The following is an 8854-nucleotide window of genomic DNA, read 5'->3' as shown; positions in this document are numbered from 1 at the left end:
CTTGTTGTCACTTGTTCTTCTTATCTAAACAGTCTGTAACAGACTGTAGACAGTGATTATTAGAGGGTTCAAAAGTAAAAAGTATAGTTTACAATGATTAAAGTTTTATTCCGGCGAAAATTTAACCCAGGGTAATTGTGTTGCCAAATGAAACCCATCAAATAAGCCATCAAGAAACCTTCTTCATGGAAAATCGAGAGATTGCCCGGCGCAATGTTTGGCTTCCATGTCATTGGCTTGGGGCAGTAAGTTTCGCTTCCAAATCGGCATCTTTGAGCCACTAATATTGCTAAAAAATAGCACCAAACCTACCACCACCGGACTGCCGCCGAAGCTTCGGCCTAATATTATATAAATACCAATATATAATATTATTATTATTATATTATATTATATAGATATAGAGCTCCAGGAGTCCGCAAATGGCAACAATCCCTTCTCCATGCTGTGGTTCAGTCTGACAGCTCATTGGTCAATGGGCAGCAGCTCATTTGCGTTAAAGCTAAAGACACCAGAAACAGCGCATTCTGAAGGGACTGAAACAGAGATGAATAGCGGTAGGCGAGATTTATTTTCCTAAAAGCTATTTCCAGCAAACGGCTTCAAAAGGATGTTTTCTGGAACTCAAATACTATGTTTACTTGTTGGGAAAACACAATAATTTGTCTCCTTGAAAAAGACAGTTTTAGTATTACCGGTAGGTCCGTGTTTACAATAAGTCCACACAAGTCAATTACCGAATGCGCCGGAGTTCAGTTCAAGGAGGAAAGTTTTGGAATTAATAATTTGCATAATTTATATTTATAAATAATATATAGCAAGTGTTGACACGTAAATGAAAGGACTTGCATAATAAGTTGCAGTTACAAAATATTTGTTCGCTACAATCAAGCATGGCACGTTGTTTACAGAAGACACTGCACACGTGATTGACGCATAGAGTCAAGAGAGAGAGATGGTTCGTGTTTGTGTTTTCCCTGGCTGCGGAAAAAAAAAGAAACACCCCAGAAACTTTCCATAGCCATTGCGGTAAAATGACCGATCTCTTGTAGACCAGTGGCTTAATGTTTTGAATACGGACATTGAGATGCCAGTCGAGATGCTGGTGGAGATAGGACCACCGTGTCTGCAGTGCTAATTTTGATTAGGACGACTTCATCATTCCTCAAAGAGCTGCTGATCCAAAGAACCCAAAGAAAGTGTCATTGAAGAAGAATGCTATTCCACGAGTGCTGCAAGTGGCTACGGATAGACTTGAGGTAAAGTTGTTTGATTATTTGTAGTAGTGTTATACATTGTTCACAATTGTAGTGGGGGAGGATGCTTCACGAAACAAAGTTATAAGTCCTAGAAGCCCTAACTTCATTCGAGAAAGTGAAAGATTATTTGTAAGTTGTCTAGGTAGGCTATCCTCGATTTATTGTGTATAAGGAATTGTGGTGGGAATTTCCGGACCACGTCAATCGTTTTCTGTGTCAACCGTGTAATAAAGAGCAGTGTTGGGAACGTTACCTTAAAAAAGTAATTAGTTATAGTTACTCACTACTTGTTCCAAAAAGTAACTGAGTTAGTAACTGAATTACTCTATAATAAAAGTAACTCGTTACCAGGCAAAGTAACTATTTGCGTTACTTTAAAAAAAAAAAAAAATTGCTATAGGTGAAAGATTTGGATTTTTCTGAGCAGTTTTCACTTGGCCTTAATGTGTTAAATGGTTGAACTGCCCATTCAAGGCCCTGATATGCTTCCAACTGAGGCCCCGTCCACACTAACCCAGGTAAATCTACAAATGCATCAATATTCATCCGTTTAGTCCTTCCGTCCAAACTAAAACTGAGAATTCCGACACTGAAAACGATGCTTTTCGAAAACGATTGCTGAGGTGGATAAATGTGAAAACGCTGGGTTCGTGTTGTAGTGTGGACACAGACGGAGGCTTTCAGAAACTATGACGTTCGATTGCCATGACACTGCCATGACACTGCCACAAGCTTGCGATAGAGACCGAGAAGCTCATCAAAAGAATGGCAGGTGAAATGCAAATGAGGATCTCTCTGTACATCGTACTAATTTATCTCCAGAAACAACTCGACATATTGAATCAAACATATTTGTTGCACCAACGCCGGAGGCGAGCGCTGTACTTAATGTTCTTAAGTGATAGTAAAAAAAAACGAAAGACGACAGTTCAAACCGTCGCCTACTTCGAGCGGCGTTTCTGGACAAGATCGGGTCGAAAATGATTAACCAGCTGATCAACTGTAAATATCATCTGATCGCGCGCCTGTAATCTAAACAGAGAGGAGTAACGTAACCATGACAACTGTTTATCAAAATAATTTCAGTGTGGAACGTGGATGCAAAACATTCTGAAAACGATGCCAACTTTTCATCGGATTGCTCCGGACTCGCCATTTCTGCTGCTTCATCGAATCGGTTTGGTGCGTGCGTTTGCGTGTGTGTGGCGTGCGTGTCCTGGCTTGTGTGTAAAAACACTGGCTCCGATTGGCTAACATGAAACATGACTCTGCCTTAGCCAATCATAATCACTTATCTCGTTGTTAATCCACCCGGTCTCCTCACTAGCAGTTTGTGTTAGGAGCCAGGGGTGCGTTCGGATTACGCAGTTTATTCAATCAATTCATAGTAACGCACTGCATTTTTCGTACAGTAACGGTAACGGCGTTACGTAACGCCGTTCTTTTAAACTGCGTTATTTCCAACACTGATAAAGAGTCATCCGAACGTTTAACAATTGTGGTCATATATGGTATGGTAATATACAGATGATGTTATGTAAAATTGCTCTTAATAAAAAAAAATCCAACACGAAATATCTGGGCTAGAGGTTATGTGTGTCCTATTGTAATTGACGTTGCATAAATAAGTTTTCTTTCATTATGCACACTTAATAATCAATACTTCAATTTCGTGTAATAAATAAATAGATAATAATTCATGTTGGGTGAAATGGTTCAAATGTATCTTATAATGTATCTTAACCCATGTGTAATGTGTAATTAGAATGTGTTAATGTTAGTTCATGAACTCGTTCATATTTTGGGCGAACGTGAACTGAACTTACTGTATTACTGCCTGATGAATGTAACTGTGAACTCGTTCATTCTGGTGTCTGTGAACGGCACGCTCACTCGGTTTAACTTCATTCAATAGGGGGATTATTTGTTTATCAACACGGCGGATGCGCGCACAGAATGATCGCAAAAAGAAAATTTGTTTGACCGGTTGCCATGGTTATCTCCGTCTGGCTCATTTGCAGTTGCGGTGTTGTCAGTTTACAGTTACATTAAACTGTATCAGAAAACGCGGTTATATGCTATAGACCCTATAGTATCTGTGGTATTAAGAGGCTGGGATGAATTTCGAATTATAAATATGTACACTTTATGTTGAAAGTATAGACCGTCGCGATTCCCATTGAAACGATTAGCGAGGTGATTATTCTTCAAAACGAGAGCTGGTAAATTTTGAAAAATGAATTAAACAGTAATCAGACAAAGTGGTTATATGCTATAGACGAATTTCGAATTATAAATATGTACAATCCATAACGTTAGCTCTCTGGCTCGATCAGCGGACTAGAATACCTCCTAGAAGCATTGCTTGTTGGCCGGAAACGGAAAGGGGGGCTGTTTACGTTTGGTTGTAGTCTTTTCACTCGGTTCTCCGTCTCAACAGTAGGGCTAGAACTGAGCAAAAAGACTACAACCAAACGTTAACACCCCCCTTTCTGTTTCCGGCCAACGAGCAATGAGTCTTCCAACAGAAATCAATGGGATTTACAAAATGCGCTAAATGTGCAATAAAACACGATAGAAACTGTATTTCGCTACGATACTTGATTCAACCACTCTATTTCATCCTAGACGAACCAGAAAGGGGGCTCAATGTTCAAAATACCGGAAAAAAATAATAGCTCACAGCAACATATTGAAAAAAAGAACTATGAACTAGTTCATTTTTGGAGCTGTGAACTTAGTTCCAAATTTTTAATTATGAACGTTGAACTGAACTTTGAACTAGTTCACGTAGAAAGTGAACTTTCCCAACACTGCCTACCGGTCCAGAACCGCTTCCTCCCAACCATATATTTACAATGAAATCTTCGGTTATTCTTCCCCCGCCTGGAGAGTTCTGCAAAGAAGATCTGTATCTCAATAAAAGGTAGAAAAGAGTGCAGTTCCTGGCCAACGAATTCTGGCGAAGATGGAAGCGAGAATACCTGTTGAACTTGCAACAAAGGCAGAAGTGGCAAAAAACATCACAAAATTCAAAGGTAGATGACATTGTGATTCTACAAGACGACAGCTCACCAAGAAATGAATGGAAACTTGCCAGGGTTGTAGAAGCTCACCCTAGCGCAGATGGAAAGGTGCGAAAGCTGAAGCTACTTGTCAATAGCACCACACTTGAGAAAGGAAAAACACTTACCAGATAATTTCACCTTGAAAGGCCTATACACAAAGTGGTAACATTACTTGAGGCTAACTAAAGTCATAAACATAAGGTCACATACATTGAGACTTGAACATTTGTATTTATTTCAAGATCTTTGTTTAAAGGTCCCATGACATGAAAATCTCACTTTATGAGGTTTTCTAACATAAATATGAGTTCCCCTAGCCTGCCTATGGTCCCCCAGTGGCTAAAACTTGCGTTTGGTGTAAAACGAGCAATAGCTGTTCTGCTCGCCTTTGAAAAAACGGAGGCTCAAGCACGCTGATTTGGAATGTCTTTATTTATGTTGTCATAAAGCATCTAAGCTCCTCCCCTTACTCTGCCTGGCCCGCCCAGAGACGTTGGCCCGCCAATGAGACACGACCGTGCGAGTGCCACATGTGTGTATCGTCTGGAGGCGCACACAGCTTTTGGCCGTGATAATATGTATTATATGATATAGATATTAGAGCTGTCAAGCGATTAAAATATTTAATCGTGATTAATCGCATTAATGTCATAGTTAACTCACATTAATCGCGATTAATCGCAAATTCGTTTTCTATGCTAAATATCCCTTGATTTCTGTGTCCCATTAATTCTTCTCGTTTTAATTCTCTTATCAACATGATGAAGTGCATCGGCTTGCCTAGTGCAAATGATTTTTTATTGATAACAACATTGGCATATACTGATCAAAACAGGAAGATACAAAAAAAGAGCCTATAGTGCAATCAAAATCTAAGCAGTCGGTTAGACTGCTTTGAACAAATGTCATTTGAACATAGCAGTCAGGCTACTGCTTCTTTGTTTTGAGCCAAAACAATTATTATTTTTTTAATAAAAGATTTGCGTTAATCGCGCTAAAAAAATTGACGCCGTTAAAAATTGGTTTGCGTTAACGCCGTTAATAACGCGTTTAACTGACAGCTCTTTTAGATATCTATGTATTATATGATATTATTTAGATATAGAGCTCTAGGACTGTAACGCAAGTGTTGTACACTTCCTTGTTATTTGGATAACCGTTCTGCTTTTGGTGTTATGGCGCATAACACGTCGGACTCTCGTCTCTGGTATTTCTACAACAAGACTCGTAGTGGGGGTTATCTCAGCCAAGGTTGAGAATGAATTGGGGGGAAGGAACTTTGGCTTTGACTCCCTCACGAACATGAACCACGACATGGAGGAGAAAGGGATTGTTGGCGGCGAATGTCTCCCGCTTGAGCCCCGCTGAGGGACCACCGCCGGAGGCGGAGGTGCCTAAGCGCTGCCCGGCAACAATCCCTTTCTCCTCCTTGTCGCGGTTCAGTCTACTTCACATTGATGTGGACGTGGAAAAAACAGGAACGTCGGAGAACCCAACGCGGTCGTTGAGATTCATAATATCGGCTCACACAGCTTTTGGCCGTGATAATATATATTATATGATATAGATATCTATGTAGGCTATATGATAATATTTAGATATAGAGCTCCAGGACTCCCGTGTGTTCTAGAATATTTACAGAACACGGCTAAAGGCTGTGTGCGCCTCGCCATTGCGATACATCCACTGTAAACAGAGCGCATGGTACCGTGGCTGCAAGCTGCTCAGGGCCACACCCCCACCCTCCTCCTTGACCCGCCTCGCTCCTCCTCATTTGCATTATAGCTACAGACACCAAAACAGCGCATTTGGGGGAAGCCCAATGTGCGACTGGCTCGGAGTGGCTGTAACTCTGCACCACGGCTGAATTTCGGGAACGTCTTTGAATACTGTGTTAGTTGCCCACTAATACCTATATTAAAGAATACATAAAATAGCATGTCATGGGACCTTTAAAGGAAATCCCACATTCCAAAGGGAATTAGTGATTTGGTGGGAGTGTAACTGTACGTCCACACCAGAAGCGAATTGAGCGACCAAATTGCCGGAAGTCATTCACTTTCTATGGGCAAGAGCGACCAAAGCGACCAAAGCGACCAACGCTACCAGCGGCCAAAGTTGAGCGACCAGAGCGTCAAAAAGAAGTTGAAAACTTTTTAACTTTATGCAAATGACTATTATTCGCTTCAGCGGCCAAACACTGACAGCCAATCGGAATGTAGACGCTCTTCGCTTGCGTGGATCCCAGGGAACATCGGCAGGCACTTTGGTTCCTACCTACCTTTATTCACTCACTGAACAAAATGTCGGCTGAAGTATTAATCGCGGCTGTAACTGGGTACCCGCGACCCAACCCTTTTTCAGTTCAGAGATCGAAACGCCATAGTGGTTTGGATATCAAGTGATGATAAGCGGGAGTATTTATAGGCTACATCTAGAACGTTCGTATTTAAACGGGAATCATTTTAATTTGCTCTCCATGCCACCAATCTAACCAACCAATCGCGTGTAGCATGCTTTAAACAAAACCAAAAAAGTTTTTGAAATCGTCACATAAACAAACTAATCGGCAAGACGAGGGATAAATGACAAGGGATATATCTCTTGTCTTTTATCCCTCTATTCCCCACTATTCACGGAGCCTGAGGTGAATAATTGTTAATTAAATAGTCTAGATAGATAGATAGCCTAGTCAAGTCTTTATTAATACCAAACGACACAAATCGTCGGGAATCCATTTAGGTGGTTCGGCCCACACAGGACAGTAGCCTACAAGACCACACAGAACAAGTCTGACTGGACATACACACAATACATCACATTAAAACTAGACACGCGTTGATAGATAGATAGACAGAAAGGCCTAGATAGATAGATATGTTCCATTATTTGCCTTGCGGAGCCAACCAGTCCTGTGCACGTATGCAAATTAGCCATGTGCGTCTATTTGTTTTGAATGCGACAAATGAGTGGAGATCATGATTTGCAGATCCAGATCAGTGAAACATATTTTAACTACTACAGCACGCAGGGTTTTTTGTTCTCGGTTGTAATTAGCCTACATTTTAGGATTTTTTTTATATTGGGGGGAATCACTGTCCTACTTGTTGTCGAAGCACTTTATCGAACAAGCAAAACCGTCTCGGCAATATGGCCAAGGTGTATGGGAGAGTTCATTATTTGATATGGCTGTCTGTAGGGCCTACTAAACGCATACGGCTCCTTTAAATGCGTCTGCATAATTGAATTGTACGTCATGAGCGACTTGAGCGACCAAAGCGAACAGAAAAATTCGCAGCGAAACTTTGTGAGCGACCAAAGCGTTGGTCGCTCCTGGTGTGGACGTACAGTAAGTGACGTTGCATAAATACTAGTCAAGTGATTAAAATATTTAATGTCATAGTTAACTCACGATAATTTTTTTTCTATACTAAATATCCCATTATTAACCGCAAATGCGCTACGGCGCGCATTTTCATATCTTTCATTATGCAAACTTAATAATCAATACTTCAATTTCATATTATAAATAATAAAGGATTCATTTCATGCATATGTTAATATTGTATAATTTGCTGATGTGCCGTTTCGTTTATTTGTGATAGTTTTCACGGCGTAAAGGAGTAAAGAGTGCCATTAAAGAACGCCCGTTTTGAAAGAAGCCAACCTGTGTCTGTGTGGTGTGACATGAGCTTCTGTGTGTGGGATTATATCGTTTTATGATGCAGAAATGCAGCAGTGGTCGAGGGTTGGCTATCATTTTTCACATTGTGGCCACCCGGCCCGGGCCAATTAAGGAGATGCAGAGCACCTGAGGGAGAGCAGGGCTTAAATAGCCTGCTTCTCCACTCATTCTGGGCTCTCCCAGCCATGTTGCTCATGTAAGAGACCGGTCCTCGTGGGTGACAGGGATTCCACCCACGAAGCATGGGCCCGTTGATCCCTCCCAGGTTTTTACTCTCTTTTGTGTTTCCTCAGCGAGAGACTTTATGTTTGAGTTTGGAATTAAACATGGCTTTTTGGTTTTTCCCCGCGAAATGGTGTCCTGCTTGGGAGGAGGTAGTTCGCTCACTGTGCCGGGTTGCCACAATATACAATTTAAGGCCTGTGAGTAATAAATAAAAACAAATCTGCCCGCAGTTGTTAATGAGAAAGGAAACAACAATTTGCCTTATTAAAATAAACATAAACAAACATTGTAGTGTATGTAACAAAAAAGCTCTACTTATCTGTCAAATTGTTTTAAATGATTGTAATAGTTAATTCTTTGATTGAGGTGCCCTTATTGGTGTTCCTATTACCTGTTCCAGATTTAGCGGTTGAAGACTTCTTTCAAGCAAAAGGCCCATGTACGCCAGGTAGGGCTACGAAGAGTGTGCCGGAACAGACGGAACAGACGGAACAGACTCCCGCCATGTCATCACTGCGCATGTCCACCATGTGAAGATGCGACAGGGTTTCATAGCTGGCTATCCCCATGCTTTTGATACATAACTCAATAGGATTATATAAAACAATAGATAGGCC

Source organism: Gadus macrocephalus, chromosome 12, assembly GCF_031168955.1.
Source record: "Gadus macrocephalus chromosome 12, ASM3116895v1".
Taxonomy (NCBI): domain Eukaryota; kingdom Metazoa; phylum Chordata; class Actinopteri; order Gadiformes; family Gadidae; genus Gadus; species Gadus macrocephalus.
Note: the sequence above shows the minus strand (reverse complement) of the source record.